Source organism: Stegostoma tigrinum, chromosome 6, assembly GCF_030684315.1.
Source record: "Stegostoma tigrinum isolate sSteTig4 chromosome 6, sSteTig4.hap1, whole genome shotgun sequence".
In the NCBI taxonomy this organism is placed as follows: Eukaryota; Metazoa; Chordata; class Chondrichthyes; order Orectolobiformes; family Stegostomatidae; genus Stegostoma; species Stegostoma tigrinum.
The window spans coordinates 16,532,299-16,550,319 of record NC_081359.1 but is presented as its reverse complement, the minus strand read 5'-3'; the positions used below and the strand labels follow the sequence as shown (position 1 = coordinate 16,550,319).

The window sequence follows — 18,021 nt, the reverse complement described above, 5'->3', positions numbered from 1 at the left end:
CAAGAATCTCACCACCCTCCTCATGAAAGACATAATAATAGGTGGGGCAAGATGAAGTTGATGTTGAAATGGACCTCATCAGACATCTCTCCCAATTCTGCCACACATACCTTGCCATACCCAGCATTGCTCAGAGCCCTATAACCTTCCACTCAATACTTGAGTTGAAACTGAACCAGTGTTTTATACAAGTTTGTCATAGCTTCAATGTTTTGAACTCAGCGTTGCTTATTAATAAGGTGTTGGATCTTGGCTACTTTATTAACCTGCTTCAATGGTTTGATGGGTGTTCCTCTGATCCAACATCTTTAACTGGAGGAAATTTCTGCTGCTCTACAAATAGCATAATAAATGCATTTGTTGGACTGTTTGTAGTATTTAATTACCAGCAGTATAGTATTGAAAAATCTGACTTAAAGACAATAGACAATGCTGGGAATGCTCAGCCGTTCTGACAGTATCTGTGGACACAAGAAGGAGATTTTACTGTTCAGGTTGATGCTCTTGTGTCAGAATGCTTGAACGCTTCAATTATTGCTCCTTTCACCTTTGTGTTGACTGTGATCTGCCATCAGGAGTTTGCAAATATCTGCATTGTGGAATAAATGCAATGCGACAAAGAAAAACCAAACTTGGTAATGAAATGCGTATGGGTAGGCAGTGTGAAATTTCAGGCCTGTAGTTTGTTTTATTTTTCACATTGCATTTAATCCACGGTACAGACGTTTGCAAACTCCTGACAGCGGATCACAGTGATATGAGACTTGGTATGAAGTACCAAGTTGACAGATGTGTGGGTCTATAAATGAATGAAGTACAGAACACACAGTACACATTGTGAGGAACATATTAATTAAGTTCAGAATAAGCCGCTATTGAGCATGTCAGTTCCTCGGTAGTATAGTGGTTAGTATCCCCGCCTGTCACGCGGGAGACCGGGGTTCAATTCCCCGCCGGGGAGGACTGTGATGTTTTCGCGATAACAACAGCTCGCATATGTTTTAGATGAAGGGTCTAGGCCCGAAACGTCAGCTTTTGTGCTCCTGAGATGCTGCTTGGCCTACTGTGTTCATCCAGACTCACATTTTATTATCTTGGAATTCTCCAGCATCTGCAGTTCCCATTATCTCTTCTGTGCATTTCTCCGCTTTGCTTTCTCGCCCGGTGTACACTTTAATGCTGCCAGCGTTTTCTCGATTTCAAAAGAAACGTTTGCCAAGACCGTATACTTTTAAGTGGACCTTTCTTTTTCTCTTCGGGAGAGAAGAATTATCATTCACACGTGAACATGAACACAAGCAGAAAGGGCACCGGCCCCGAAACGTTAACTCTGATTTCTCTCCAGAGATGCTGCCAAGAGCTGTTGAGATTTTTCCAGCAATTTCTGCTTTTTGCACGTTCAAGAAAAGTCCATTTAAATGTTTATGATGTGTGTGCGTGTGAAGGAGGGGCAGGTTTATATTCCTGTAAGATTACAGCAGCGTTTAATTTAGAGGCAGGGTAAATATCTTTTCGAGAGACAGGTCAAAAGTGCCTTGTGATATCGAAACATCACGCCCGTTTTGTAATGCATTAATTAGCAAACCATCAGTAAATCCACCTTGTTTTTAGTTAGCAGTGCGTTGGATGGTTCAACATTGGGAAAACTACAACTGAACTTTTGAATTATGGATTTCTTTTGCTTAAAGCAAAGTAGCAGAAGTGATGCACGACCTGGACTTAACGGGAAAATAAAAGCTTTCACAGCTCGAGAGAGAGCAAGAATTGTAGATGCTGGAGTCAGAGATAGCACAGCGTGGAGCTGAAGAAGGGTGTAAAAACTTTCCTGCTCCTCTGCTGCTGCTTGGCCCCTGCTTTTGCTCCAGCTCCACGCTGTGTCACCTCTTCCACATTTCGTGCCGGGAAGTTGGTTTTATTTCCAAATAACCACGAGGAGGTAGCACTGCGCAAACCCTCCTCGCAAATTCCGAGTGCAATGTCAGAGAAATAATGATTAAAGTCAGGATGACATGCAGTCATTATCCGCCACTTTTTACTGCAATGAAACTATACACAGCGGAAGCAAAATGCCACGGATTTGTATTTTCAGCATTTCCCGCGTATTTTATTTTTAAAAATTGGGGTGTATTTTGCATTTCAGCTGGATCTTTTCGGTATCTTCTGAATTCATTCTATATCTGGTATATATTTCAATAAAAGGATGGTCATCAGTCGTTCCTTCCGAAAGAGGCTCCATGAAACTTAACAAGTCCAAGTTGGTGTTGTAAGAGCGAGCGCTTTAAGTATTATTTTCACAGCTTGCGCACCCGCTAAGGAGACGTGAGTGAAAAGGAATTTGTGCAGATTACTGGAAATATTTTAAAATGCTTGTGGATATGCTGGAACGATAGTGTGTTGCATAGAAAACGAGCAGGGGAAGGAAAAAAACCCTCCCCGGCGGGGAATTGAACCCCGGTCTCCCGCGTGACAGGCGGGGATACTAACCACTATACTACCGAGGATTTGTTATTTGTCCTTCTAAACCATTCTTCATGAGAATGACATAAAGTTTCTATCTGTGCAGCTGTCATTATGCATGGAAACAGACCCTTTTGCCCAATTTGTCCAACCAGGCTACCTCAACCGAACCAATGCCGTTCGCCTGCATTTTGTGTAAATCCTTCCAAACCCTTCATATCCACATCCCTGTCCAAATCTATTTTAAATGTTGTAATTGTGTCCGCCTACACCAGTTCCTCTGGCAGCTTGTTCCATGCAGGCACTGCCCTCCACAAATCTACTCCAAAACCTTAGACACCACCCTCTTTGTGAAAGAGTTGTCCCTCAGGTCCATGTTAAATCTTTCCTCCCTCACCTTATTCTATGTCCTCTAGTTTTGGGCTCCCCTTCCCTGGGGAAAAGACCTTGGCTATTGACCTTATCCATGCCCCTCATGAATTGAATCATTTCTATAATGTCACCCCTCAGCCTCCAACACTACAGGGTAGAAAAAGTCCCAGGCTCTACTGAAACCTTCCAATCTCGAGCTGTAAGATGCATCCCAACTCCTGTACTCAATGCTCCTTGTGCATCTAGCACTTAGTTTCAAAGCAGCTCTGAAAAAAGACAAATATCCATTCACTTATACATGTAGATTACCCCTAAACAGGCTGATCAAGAAAAAAGGTTAGAGACAAAGAAACTGCAGATGCTACAATCCACGATAGAGAAACAGAAGGCTAGAAGAACACAACAAGCCAGGCAACATCTGGAGGTAAGAGGAAGTCAACATTCATTTTCCCCCCTCCCAGATCAACAACTAAGTGGATCAACTACTGGTATCCACCTATCACCACCATTCCGCTACCTTCACCCCCCCCCCCCCACCATCTTAACTCCAGCTCCCCCTACCCTCTCATCCAGTCCTGAAGAAGGGTTTTACCCGAAATTTTGACTTCTCCTATCCTCCACATGCTGCTCGGATGGCTGTGTTCTTCCAGCCTTCAGCTCGATTAAGAAAATAGGTAGATGTAGATCTTCAGGTTTTCCCTTGGGAAGGTGATAGCAAGCCACCTTTTTAAACCATTGTTGTCCTTGAGGGTCCTTCTAGGCTCACTGACAGTGCTGTTGAGGAGGGCGTTCCTGAGGCAGGATTTTAATCCTGAGACAGTGAGGGAATGGCAATATAATTCCGATAATATCTATCCTCAAACCACAGAATGGTTACACGACAGAAGGAAGCCATTTAACTTGTTTTGTCTGTGCCACCTCTCTTTAACAGCAGCTTTTGCCCGCTTTTCACTGTCTTCCAACATATAATTCTTTTCTGGTCAAGTAACTATGTGCTTTGAAAATCTCAGTTGAATCTGCTTCCATGATCATCTCCAGCAGAACTTTGCAGATCCCAGTCACTTAGTGCAAAAAAATATCACTTGAGATCGAGTTGCATATGGTTCTATATTGCCAATCACTTTAAATCTGTGTCCTCTGTTTCTCCATGTTTCTGCTACTGGGATCTTCTTGTCTCCATTTACTCTGTGCCGCAACCAAATCAATTTTTAATTTATCCTTCATGGGGAGAAGAAACCCCAATTTCTTCATTCTTGAAGGGGAACTTGTAGCTGCTGGTATGCCCATGCCTATGGTGTCCTTGTGCTTCCATGTGATAGAGTGTGAGAGTGAAAGTGAATTCAGAGGAGGTTTGACTGGTACATCTTGTAGATAGTTCACACAACTGTCCCTGTGCATTAGTGGCAAAGAGACTGAATGTCGAAAGTAATGGATGGGGTACTAACCTTGCATGATGCCCCTAGATGGTGCTGAGCTACTTAAATGTTACTGGAACCTCATTCATCTGGGCAAGTGGTTAACTGTGACTTATAGATATGGACAAACTTGTGGGAATCAGGAGGTGAGATACTCACTGTAGAAGTCCCAGATTCCAACCAGCTTTTGCAGACACAATATTTACGATATCAAGGATGCCATATAAATGCAGACCATTGTCACTACTGACCCGGGCAAGACAAGTGCAGGAATGACAGCTCAAGATCATTTTCACATACCTCAGCTCTAACAGGTGACCCACTCATCTAATAAATTCTGAATTACCAGGGCATTGATTTAAGGTAAGGGGCAAGTGCTTATGGGGGATTTTTGGATTTTCTTCTTCATCTGAAGAGAGTATCTGGAATTCTCTCCCTGAAAGGATAATAAAACATCAAAAGTATTTTTTAAAATATTCACATGAACACTTGAAGAACCGTAGTGAACAAGTGCCGGAAAATCGGATTAAAGTGGATCATTATCTTCGTCACAGGCAGTCCCTCGCAGATGAGGATGGTTCTCCTCCACTCTCAGGTGATACCGTAGGTGGCTATACAGTCTGATGTGGTTTCCGCAGGCCCTGCCATGCTTGCGGCAAGAGGTGGTCTGGGGAAGTGGTGGGCGGGGAATTGGTGTGGCAGCACGCTGCTTGTGCTGTTTTCACCAGGCTTCTGCTTATTTTCCCACGGCAAGTCTCTAGATGCTCAACGCCTCCCCGGATGTTCCTCCTCCATTTTGGATGGTCTTGGCCCAGTGATTCCCAGGTGTTTGTGGGATTGCTGCACTTCACCAGTGAAGCCTTGAGGGTATCACTGAAGCATTTTCTCAGTCCCGCTTGGGCCTCGCCTGCCACCTTGTAGAACACCTGCTTGGGGTGTCTGCTGTTGGTCATGTGGGCGACGTGCCCAGCCCATTGCAACCAATCAAGGGTGGTCAGTGCCTGGTCAAGGATGTAGTGCTGGCGCCTCTGTCTCCCCAGCGGATTCGCAGGATCTTGCAGAGGCAGCGTTGGTGTTACTGCTCCGGTGCTTTAAGATGTCTGCTGTAGATTGCCCACTTCTCAGAACGATACAGGAGGGCACAGCTCTGTGTACCATGAGCTCGACGTCAGATCTGAAGTTGTTGCCCTTGAGAACCCTTTTCCTTGGGCGGCCAAAAGCTACGCTAGAACACTGGAGGTGGGGCTAGATCTCTTCATCCATTGCTGCTTTGGCCAACAGGTATTGGAAGTGGCCAAAGCTGACTAAGTCCTCCCTGTGGATCTTGAGGACTGAGGTTCACTCATAAATATCAGGCCTCGTTGGTGAGGACCTTTATCTTGCTCTCATATGCCTCTGTAAAGGTGCTGACGGCGGCCTGGAGTCCATCCTCTGAGATTACACACACACAGGCATCAACTGCGAAGTGCAGCTCGATGACACTGATTGAGGTGACTTTGATTTTGGCTTGAAAGCGGTGGAGGTTGGGTAATTTCCAAGGTTCTGTTAGTTAGCTCCACTGCAGCATGGAGCTTGTCGGCGTTGAGGTGAAAAGCACTGCAGCGAGGTAGATTGAGAGCAATGTTGGAGCAATGACACAGCCCTGCTTGACACCAGTCTGAATGGGGAATGGGGCTTGGTGGTGGAGCCATTTGCCACTGCTATGACTTCCATGTTGTCATGGTGCAGGTGAAAGATGGTGACAAACTTCATGGTGTAGCCAAAGCAAAGAAGGACTCTCCATAATGCTCCCTAATTAACGGTGTCAAAGGCCTTTGTAAGGTCGAAGAAGGCCACGTACAGGGGTAGGTTCTTTTTTCTGAGTTTCCCCTGTAGCTGTTGCCTGGTGAAAATCATGTCCGATGTGCCTCTCCATGGGCACAGCCGCCACACTATGATTCCACGAGGAGTTCCTCAGTCGCAGCCTAAGAGGACCTTGGTGATAGCTTTTCTAAAGGTCGACAGCAAGGAGATTCCCCTGTTATTACCACAGTCGGATTCATTCCTTCACTCAAAAATTGCTCATGATGGTGGCATCTCAGAGCTGTCCTGGGATGCTCTCCTCCTTCCAGATGAGGCAGACTGGGGCGTGTAGCTGCAGCTGGAGCTCTTTGTCTCCGCACTTCAATGCCTCAGTGGGGGTACCGTCTGCTCCAGCATCCCCTGTTGTTCTTGTGCTGGCAAACAGCCTTTTCTACTTTGTGCAGGGCTGGGGCACTGCTGAGCTCGTGGTGTATAGAGTGCTGTGGGTTGTGGTCGAGGATGCTCAGATTGATGACTAAAGTAAATACATTATTGAAGACCAGCCCAGATACAATGGGCTGAAGGACCTCGTTCTTTGAATTTGCCGCAACATAATTGAAAACAATCATGTAGCATTCCTTGTAATGGTCTGTTTACCCACAGGAACAGCCTTAAAGCAGTCCTTTTAATTCAAAGAACCCTTCAAATGTTTTAATCCTTTTAATTTATTTAGAAGCAAATGAAACTTATGTTACGCTCTGCACTGAAGATGGATTACAATTTTTGAAAATTCAACTTGTCTCCATACAGCACGCTCTGCTCAATAAGAATGTAATGATCTTCATTATTTATGCAAAACATTTCATGTCGGATATACAGCCCAAGGGCAAAACCCCAATGGTAGTCAGAAACACAAGTGCGATGTGCAGGAGAGGGAGGTGGATATTTGTCTCATTAAAGTCAATCAAGCTTGACAGAATATCATCCACCCACATGATGGATGTGCTGGGGTTTGGGAAGGGAATCTGCGACTGTGTCCAACTGCTCTGCATAAACAATAGTAGGGCATTGTTTATTTTGTGGAGACAGTGCAACTTTGTAATCCCCATGTTCTCATGCAGGACGTGCTCATCTTCCTAACCACGTACAGTGACAAGGTTGAGAACTGCGCAGAGGTTGGGGATGTCTTTGGGATCTAGACCAGCAAGTGGCAGGTCAAGGTAACCCTGAAGGTGAATGACGAAGTGATGATCCTTCACCATCCTTTCAGCTTTGGAGTGTCAATCTGGTCTACACAGGGCAACCTAAAGACTGTTATTCCTGTGGCAAATCTGACCACATGGTAGCCAACTTGCGGCACCATCTTTAGCAAGGATCACAAGCGGGAAGGCCACCAGGATAAAAGCAAATGAAACTTATGTTACGCTCTGCACTGAAGATGGATTACAATTTAAGAACGAACAAGAGTATTTTCTGCCTAGAACACATGTTTTGCTCACGACTCTGGGGGTGGTATTCTTGCTGTGAGTTAGATGGTTTGGTTCGTAATCCCTGAATTGAGTTCTGAGCTGCTCATATAAGGTGATACTCCTGACGCGGAATTGAGAGAGAGCTACACTGTCAGTGATGATGCCTTCCAGACGAGACATTCAACTGAGGCTACATCTGCCTCACAGTTGGACATTAAAAAAAAAATCCTCTGGCACAATTTTGAAGCTATCAGTGTCCAGTGCCATTTTATCTCTCAACCACCATCAATTAAGAAAGTTTTCTATTAGTGTCACTTGTGACATCTTGCTGTGCTTGTGTTGGCTGCTACCTCAAAAAATACTTCATTCGCTGTAAAGCTCTTTGTGACAGGCCATGGCCATGAAAGATGCTGCAGAGTGTCAAATATTTCATTGTTTTCACCCCTCCGGTTTAATGCCAATACTTATGCGATCAGCAACACCCAGAGAAGTGGAAATGAGAAGCCTGTGACATGGAAGTGAAAATGGCTTAGAATCCCTCACTGTGAATGAAGTGTATTGAAAACACAATGAGGCACTTTAGAGTGAACCATAGCCTATGAAGGAACAATTTATCTCCATCTCATTTTACTAATATCCAATTTGAAATGTTTTGCCCTTGGGCTGTATATCCAACATGAAATGTTTTGCATAAATAATGAAGATCATTACATTCTTATGGAGCAGACCGTGCTGTATGGAGACAAGTTGAATTTTCAAAAATTCTTCAATACTCAAGTGTTTCTATAAATTTTATGAGTAAAGTATATTTTTAGAAAATAAGGAACCCAGTAGGAATGAATGTGACCCATTGCCACCTGAATGAATTTTGCTCTGGAGTTAGTGATTGACCCAGCTCCATACCGCACATTTCTGACAACCCCATGGTAGTCAGAAACACAAGTGCGATGTGCAGGAGAGGGAGGTGGATATTTGTCTCATTAAAGTCAATCAAGCTTGACAGAATATCATCCACCCACATGATGGATGTGCTGGGGTTTGGGAAGGGAATCTGCGACTGTGTCCAACTGCTCTGCATAAACAATAGTAGGGCATTGTTTATTTTGTGGAGACAGTGCAACTTTGTAATCCCCATGTTCTCATGCAGGACGTGCTCATCTTCCTAACCACGTACAGTGACAAGGTTGAGAACTGCGCAGAGGTTGGGGATGTCTTTGGGATCTAGACCAGCAAGTGGCAGGTCAAGGTAACCCTGAAGGTGAATGACGAAGTGATGATCCTTCACCATCCTTTCAGCTTTGGAGTGTCAATCTGGTCTACACAGGGCAACCTAAAGACTGTTATTCCTGTGGCAAATCTGACCACATGGTAGCCAACTTGCGGCACCATCTTTAGCAAGGATCACAAGCGGGAAGGCCACCAGGATAAAAGGAAGACCCACCCCATAACCTGCATGGTGGGCCGCACCACCGTTACAAGAGCTGCCTGAAATTCTGCCTCAGTTATACACAGACAACAGAAGATAAGGACGGGCACATTGTGGCTACCACAATGAAAAGCTGCAACGCCTCTCCCTCCAAGCCCTCCACCAAAGAAGGTCTCAATAGAGAATGAAAAAGTAAGTGACAGCAGAGTGCCTAATACCTGCATTGACCTCAGCGCACAGCTTCGACAGAGGAGGAGCCAACAATTGGGTCAGTGGCAACTGACAAAGTAATCCAAACAGAAGAAGAGTTCAGGAAGGCTCATAGTCGTGAATCGAAAATCCAAACAGAAGAAGAGTTCAGGAAGGCTCATAATCGTGAATCGAAAATCCAAGCAGAAGGAGGAAGCAAAGTCCTGCTATTTTAAAATCACAAATGAAAGGTGAGAAATGGTTTTTGATTCTTGTTGAGATGAAATGCTGGCCTATATGACTCGGCAACCCTTAACCCGGAAACAGATTGAAGTTAACATACAATGCTGTACAGCTGGCTGACCAGGAAGTTACAGCCATAAGTGAAAAGAAAAAAATGTGGCGCAGCAGAGAACAGAGAAGATTATTACGCATTATTTGTGTTTAATAGAATTAAATAGGACAGAAAGCTGAAGGGAATGTTACTGCAGCAATTGGTCAATTCTAAAGTTATTCTTCAGTTTTGTTAGAGCTGATTAGATAACTTAAGGTGGAATATTAATGAAGTCGGCCAAAGGAATCTCTGCTATCAAGACTGTTGTGAGCCTGGATAAGGGCATTTTGCAGGTCTACGCCATTTGAGTAATGAATGTGGAATGTGACTCCCTACAATGTGGAAATAGGTTGTCTGGCCCATCAAGTCCACACTGACCATCTGAAGAGCTTCCCACCCTGGCCTATCCCCCAACCCTACATTTCCCACGGTTAATCTCACACAGACACTCAGAGGACGTGAAAACTTCATGCAGACAGACACTCAAAAGTGGAATTGAGCCTGGGTCCCTAGCACTGTACAGCAGCAGTGCTAACCACTGGGCCGTCAATGTCTCCATTGGGACTGGAATAGAGCAGAGCCATTATTGTTGGTAATACACAAGCCAAGTCCATTAAATGAGAAAAGTGAGAGATCGACATTGAGTAAAGGCATTGAAATGTCTGCGCAGAGGCCGGTATCCCATCACCAAGTCACTCCTTATTTACTTGGGGCCAGCCGGCCAGCCAGCCAGCTCAGAGTCAGTCTCCTGAACCGAGGAGACTCTAATCTGCTGGTCATATCAGTTAGCCTGGGCTGTCCTGATTGGCCCGTGTTAATAACCCCTATCAATGACCTCATAGTCAACAAGGTCAACCTAGTTCCAATCACTACATCCCTCCCTCGTTGACTCTAGGAATGTCGGCCTGGTCTTTTGCCCGTAGCTTCTCCTGTGATGTTTTATACCCCAAGCCCAGTTCCTCTGCCTCGGACTCTGACATGGGTGGCGGATCGTGGCCCGCCTCTCAATTCCTGAGCATCTCTCGAGAGATTTTCCTCCTCTTCTTCAGGCAATAATGGTATTGAGGTGGCAGCCATCTCAGACTCCGAGGCTTCCTTGACACTAGACAGAAGGGGAGAATGCATGGTTTCTGACAGGCCTTCTGGTTGTTCTGAGGGGCCAGGCATGTTTTGCTCCTGCCCCGTTTGTGGGGTAACAGCTTTTGGGTGATACACGTATTTGTAGAGGGGTGTATCACCTGCCGGAACTTTGTATGTCATTTTTGTATGTCATGGGACCTGAGCTCGCGTCAACCTCGCCTTGTACCCGTACAGGGCCGCTTCCGTGGTTCCGGCACGAAACTTCGTCCCCTGAATTAAATTGTCTTTCTTGCTTAGAGAAGGCATTTGGTCAGCATTGGTGTTCCTGCTGCCATTTCACACCCACCCCCCCCACCCCCCCCGACCGCACCGTACCCGCCCCCCCCAAAAGCTCTGGCAACATCAGGTTTAATCTGGTGTTTAAAGACCAGAGACATTTCTCCCCATCAGCAACTCTGCTGGATCTGTAATAGTTGCATGCGGGGCAGTCCCGTGATGGAACAGGAACTGGGACAGTTTGGTATCAACTGATGCTGCTTGCTTAAGACTGCCTTCAACATTTGGATGTGATCTTCCCACTAGGCCATTGGACAATGGATGGCATGGAGCTGTCCTTACATGCCGAATGTCATTTGACGTTAGGAATCTGTTGAATTTCCTGCGGGTAAATGACGTCCCATTGTTTGTGACCAATACTGCCGGGAGATCGTGTATCACAAACAACGCTCGCAGCTTCTCAATTGTCATCCCTGTACTTTCTGAATGAGCTTAATGCACGGCCGACCACTTTGAATGGGCATCCACAATGACACTGAGCCCATGAAAGGACCGGTATAGTCGACATGCAACGGAGTCCAGGGTTTTCCCCACCAATTCCACAAATGTGGGGGAGCTGTGGGTAGAAATATTTGTCCCAGTTGGTACTCCAGGCACTGCCCCAGCTACATTGCCATCCATCCCCGGCCACCGGACACAGCTTCTTGCCAGCATCTTCATCTTGGAAACTCCTGGTTGACCCCGGTGGAGTTCAGCCAGTATCTCAGGACCGTCACCCTTGATCACCACGGTAATATGCCACCCTCTACAATGATCTGGTCTCTTTGGGTCCAGAAAGGTCTTGATCCTAGGTGTGACAGTCCTTCTGTCTCCCCCATTACCAACAGTTGTTTTGGTTTTGGTAGGACAGGATGTTTTTGTGTTCACAGTCGGACACTGTCGGCAGTGACTGGAAGGCTGTCCAGGAAGTTTTAAACAAAAACAGACTCTTCCTTCGGAGATACCACTGGTGGAGTATCTGCCAATGGGAGATGTCTCAAGACATCGGCATTAGCCACTTGGCTTCCTGGATGATTTTCTAGCTTGTAAGTGTACACACTGAGAATAGAGGCCCGATGCTGAATGCTACAGGAAGCTATGGGTGGTACTGCCTTGTCTTCCTTTGGTAACTGTAGCAGGAGTTTGTGATCTGTTGCTATGATAAATTCCCATCTGTAAAGATACTGGTAGAACTTCCTTGCACCAACAATGACCGCCAAACCTTCCTTCTCTATCTGGGCAGATTTGCTTTTGGCATCAGCTAAAGCCCGGGTAGCATATGCTATTGGCCGTTCCTCTCCATTGGGCCACCAGTGAGCCAACACTACCCCAATATCGGAAGGGGCAGAATCACATGTCAGCGCTACCTCTCACTTTGGATCGTATTGTGCCAACACCTCAGATGACGATAGCTACTTTTTCACTTCCCTAAAGGCTACTTCTTGGCTACAAGACCATCTCCAAGGCAGACCCTTTCCCTATAGCAGGTATCAGGGTGCCAAGATGGAAGCCAGGTTACGTAGGCAATTCTGTAGTAATTCACTAACCCAAGGAAAGACCTAAAGCTCCAATACAGATGTGGGTTCCTTTGATCATCCTCACTTTATCTTCCAACATGTGTAACCTGGTTTTGTTAAATCTGTAAGTCACTTGGGGAGCCTGGAACACACATTCTTCCCTTCTAAGGCATATGCCAGCCAAGGAGAAACATTTAAGCGCTATGGCCAAGTTCTCCGAGTGCTTGTAATGGTCTCCCCTTTTATTCGTGCATCATCCAGCTAAATGGCAACCTGGGATTGTCCTTGTAAAATGTTCTCCGTGGCTCACTGGAAAAGGGCACAGGCTGATGATACTCCAAATGGCAGTCTGTATATTGGTATAAACCTTTGTGGGTATTAATTGTAGCATACTTCTGGGGCTCCTCATCCAGCAGCAATTGCAGGAAGGTGTGGCCCATACCCAGCTTTGTCAAGGACAGTCTCCTCCTGCCAACTTTGTGCACAAGTCCTCTCCACGAGGGATCAGGTATTTATCCAGCTGTGAGAAAAGGTTTACTGTTTGCTTAAAATTCCCACAATGATGAAACAAGCCATCAGGTTTCACAACTGGTACGATAGGTGCTGCTCATTCTGCAGACTGTACTGGTTTGATGATTCCTTCGTTCTCCAGCCTCCTGATTTCCACCTCTACTTTTCCCCACAAGGCCTTGCAAAATCTCAGAATTGCTTCCTGACCAACATGTAATGTGGCTTTGGCCCCTCTATAGCCCCACCTGGGTATACTCCTGGGTATTTTACCAAGACTTTACTGAGGCAGCCACTTTCTCATCGAAAAATATTGATTCAATCTAGGTGAATGTTTCTCAATCAATTCCACCCCAATAGGCTTGGCCCCGAGCCTTTTACCACTATCAGTGGTAACTGCACCTACTGCTTCTTGTAGGAGATTGGAACCGAAGTCGTACCTTTAATCTGCAACTCTTCCCCAGTGTATATTCTCAGTTGGGCTGAGGTTTTGTGCAAACTTAAGGTTTCGAATCCTGAGCGAATCTTATTAAAGACAGATTCTGCAACCACAGATACAGCTGCACCAGTATCACCCTCCATGGGAACTGAGTGACCATTTAACCAAACATTAATTTTAATTGGGTCTGATTTGAGTGTCACTGAGCAATTTAATTGTTCCAACCCACATGTAGGGGGACTCTCCTGGGTACTAGTCTATGAGCTTTCTTACTCAAATCAGGCTTTGTAGGACCCCTTTGCTGTCTCGAGTCCACATACCAGCAGCAACTACAGGGTTTTGCTGGCCCAGATCCTGAAGAACTTTTTAGCCATTTGACTGAGGCTTGGCTTTGTTGGGGGTTTTGCTGTGAGCTGACTCAGGTCCCCCTGCTCAGGATATGTCCTGCATGAGGCTCTGTGATTGCCTACACTGAAGTGGTGCTCCCCAAGCTCAGTTGGACAAGTGAGGCACATTTGGCATATGGTGCTACATTTGTGCAAGGAATGCCTTAAATGATTGTCATCTCAAGAGGTGGTCTTTGTCATTCAGATCAGACCCAGCAACAGCAACCAAATAACTTGCATTTCTTTAATCTTCATATGTCGATTTTACTTGAGGAAACTTTTTGAAACACAGCTTGTCTGCACAGTTTGGTCAGGTGTTGCACTGGTGTGTTCTAGTTCTAGGCTAGTCACTTGCTTTACCCATTCACATGCCACTTTACTCCACACACAGTCGTTGGCCCCATCAGACGCAACTTGATCAAAATGGCCTGCAGCCTGAACAATCTAACCTAGAATCAAGAAACATCCAAATTCCGGTCTGGCCTTGGAGATGAGAATGCTGGATTGGAGTCACTGTACCTGTAGCTGCTATTCTGCGAGTAATCATTGTTTTACTGACCACAATTTGCCTATTAATTCATTTAATAATTTTACGGGGCTTCTGACTTGGATTAAAGTTAAAGCTACAAAAGTCTTCTTGGTGTTTTTTTTCATTTAAAACTAATTCAGTGAATTTGGCTATTTTGGTCTACAGTTTCCCTACAACAATCGGAATAGTATCTTTGGAATGGGACTTGTAACCATGACCCACAACAACATTGCCACCAATAACATGTATTTATGTGGCATCCTGAATATAGTAAGCTGTCCTAAAGTGCTTCACAGGAGCACTGACAAAATAAATTTAACATCAAACCACGTGAGGGGATATTAGGGCAGGTGATGTAAAGTTTTGTCAAAGAGATGGGTAAAAGGGGTGTCCTGAAGGATGCAAAGTGATGGTCAGGTGGAAAGGGTTGGGGAGGGAATTCCAAATCTAAGGGCTCAAGTATTTCAAGGTAAAGTTGTCAATGGTGGAGTAATTAGAATCATTAATATGCATGAGGCTCGAACTGGAAAAACACAGAAATTTTGAGGGTTGTGGGATTGGAGGAGATTACAGCGGTAAGGAGGGGTCAGGCAAATAAAAGATCTGTAAAGTATGGCAACAATTGTAGAATTCAAGAGTTGCTTAGCTGGGAGCCACTACAGGCCAGTGAGCTCAGGAGTACGGGCTGAATAGAAATGGCTAGTGAGGACAAAGGCAGCGGAAGGAGGAGCAAATTACTACAGATCCTGGAATCTGTACTGAAAGCAAACAAAAAAGGCTGGAGATCACAGTAAGTCAAGCACCATCCACGGAGAGAAAGCAAGTTAACATTTCGAGTCTAGATGATTCTTCTTCAGGCACTCTGATGAAGAGTCGCCTAGACCAGGAACATCAGCTTGCTTTCTCATCATGGATGCTGCCTGATCCGTTGCAATCGTCAGCATCTTTTGTCTTCAAAAGGAGAGGAACTTTGGATGAGTTTAAGTTTATGCAGCGAGGACGGTGAGGCTGGGCAGGAGTGCATTGGAATAATCCAGTATGGAGGTAGCAAACGTATTGAGACTTTTAGCTGAAACAGGAATATGCTGAGCAGAGACGAGAACACTGTGTAATATCTGACACGTAGTGATAATTTATTTAGGGATACAAAGTAATGGAGAAACATAGTCTCTTTCTCTCCAGCTATGATATTAATTTAGTTGACAAAATGCAACTCATAGAATATAGCTAGTTCTATGTGCTTGTAGCAAACTGATTGTGTCAAACAGCTTTTTCAATATGCAAGAAGGATGGGATAGGATTGTCAGATCATCGCAGTAATTGACTCGGGCATGGCAAATACACACCATGATATTCCAACCTTGCTGTGTTACAGTATTTCATGTAAGATTACCATAAGAGACTTATGCATTTATTATTCTCTTTAAATCTCAGGTAGATTACATCTGACGATGAGTCTTTCTGTCAAATCAATAGGTAACGCGAAAATTCAGTTCTGTAAAGTCTGTATTAAATTTATTTACTCAACAGGATTTTGATAATTAGTGGCATCCTGTTTCTATTCTCAGTGCCCTAACTTTGAGCAAGTCTTTAGTCAAGACCAGTCTCGCAGTTTGTTTAATCCTGTTCCACATGCAGCTCACAAAGGTGCTGCCCTCTTTCCTCAGCAAGTCTCAGGAAAGAAAGCAAAACTCCTGATCATCTCAGTGAAGTGAGAAATTTGGCTTTTGTTGTCAGAGAAACTGCTGCTGGAGCCACCTGAGAGTAAACTCAGATCTGACGAGTGCTGGGAATGAGATTGATTTGATGTGAGTTATTATTTACTGTATCTTGAGGATGCTTGCTTGTTTTCTTGTCAATCTTTGATTGGTGGTCAGCATCTTTTCCAATGTAAATAGCAGCGCTTTAATGAATTTCATCTTCCTGCCAGATACTCAATATAAGAGGATTAAATTCTGTTTGACAACACCTCAGTGAAGCCTCTTGGGACATTAAAGATGTTACATAAATGCAGGTGGTTGTTGCATTTGAAGCTGCATTAGATAACAATGGGCCGTTGATTGTAGAAAGTAATAAATATGAAAAGCATTCTGCCGGTGTGTGTAAAACAAAGATTTCGTGAAATGTTGAAGCTGACAGTCATTTCAAAATATCCAAACTGAGATTGATAGACTTTTGTTGGGCAAGGCAATAAAAGACCATGAACCAAGCAAGATGAAAGGAGGTAAAATAAGTCTTGATTTAATTGAACATGCAACAGGTTCAAAGGGCTGAATGGCCTCTCCTCACATAAGACAAAGCAACATAGTCCTCCAGCCAGTGATGATCATATTGCAAATTTATTCTGCAGTGCCCATCCAGAACATTTGATGTCTCATAAATTAGTGTTTACAGTGATGTGAGCTAACGGCTTGTCTGAGACACCCATTATCTTTCAAGCCAAATGATTCATGCTTCACCAATCAAGTCAAAATCATGTTCTTTTTTCCTATCATTAAGGCCGCCTTGCTCAGTTACTCTTTGCTGACTGTGTCCTCTTTGGTTTCCAGTGACATTAATAGTATCAGATGGCTGGTGAATACTGAAGAAATGTCTAAAGGGAATCAACAGTCAGTGCAACATCAGGCTTTGAGCTGCTGTTGGAATCCTGTATAATTTCCCAGCCCCGATACCCTTCTGAAACCTCTGTGCTCCACCATTTCTGACTTTTTGCACATCCTCTGGTTTCTTCATCCCACCATCGGCAGTAATGCTTTCAGTTGCTGTGCCCTGAGTTCTGGAAATCCCTCCATAACTATCTTGCCACGCTTTTAACTGAACTGTGGAAGTGGCAGCCCAGATTATTCTTGAAGGCACAACTCAAATAATAATTAATTGTACTTACATGCCAGCTTTCATAATCTTTGAATGTCCTGAACCTCTTACAGCCAATGAGGTACTTTTAAACAATAGCTGCTATTGTAATGTAGGAAACGTAGACAGTTAATTTGCACAAAGCAAGCTCTCACAATCATCTGCTTTAGTGGCTCCAGTTTAAACCTCAGCATGGGCCTAGGATACTGCACTTTCCTGCTCTAATTCGAAGGAACGCCCTGCCTGCCAATCTAGTTAACCCAGCCACATTAGGGGCATTTAAACAGTCCTTGGATAAGCATATGGATGATAATGGGATAGTGTAGGGGGAGGGGCTTAGATTAGTTCACAGGTCAGCGCAACATTGAGAGCCGAAGGGCCTGTTCCGCGCTGTATTGTTCTATGTTCTATGTAATAGCCACAAGGGTATTTTATGTTTATCAAAAGATCAGACCTAAACTTAGATAAATTTGAAAGACAGTGCCTCTGACAATGCAGCACTACCTCAGCCCTGCAATGCAAGTGTCAATTGGATGCTCAGGTCTCTGGTATGGGACTTGACTCCAAAACCTTCTGAGTGCCATGGGTTTATAAGCCAATACCCCATGCTGTAATTTCAGAAGCAGCACATGAATCTCGAGGCCCGGGTATCCCAATGGGTCTGAATTTTACCAGTATAATAGAAGATATATGTACATCTTTGAAAAAAAATTGGGAAGAGGAGCTGGCACTCAAAAGGTTAAGTAGGCATTCATCTGCTGATGAAGTCATTGAGTCGCAGTGAAGTCTGTCTTAGCTCGGAGCAGGCAACAATAATGAACTTGGTTGGAGGCGCCTTCCTGACAATTACTGACATCCACAAAGAGGTAGCAAACTTGATTCCCAGTCAAGACTGTCATTCAAGCCTGGCTTCCCCACTTCTCACACCGTGAAGCAAGAAATGATTTATAT

The 18,021-nt window shown here is 44.6% G+C and overlaps 2 non-coding genes across 2 annotated transcripts; one reads left to right on the top strand and one right to left on the bottom strand.

Annotated features, from left to right (window-relative positions):
* The first annotated feature begins 889 nt into the window (after nucleotides 1-889).
* trnad-guc (transfer RNA aspartic acid (anticodon GUC)) lies at nucleotides 890-961 on the top strand. Its single transcript has one exon. It is a non-coding gene; the product is annotated as a tRNA-Asp (tRNA).
* A 1,468-nt stretch (nucleotides 962-2,429) lies between these two features.
* On the bottom strand, nucleotides 2,430-2,501 carry trnad-guc (transfer RNA aspartic acid (anticodon GUC)). Its single transcript has one exon. It is a non-coding gene; the product is annotated as a tRNA-Asp (tRNA).
* Between the last annotated feature and the right edge of the window lie 15,520 nt (nucleotides 2,502-18,021).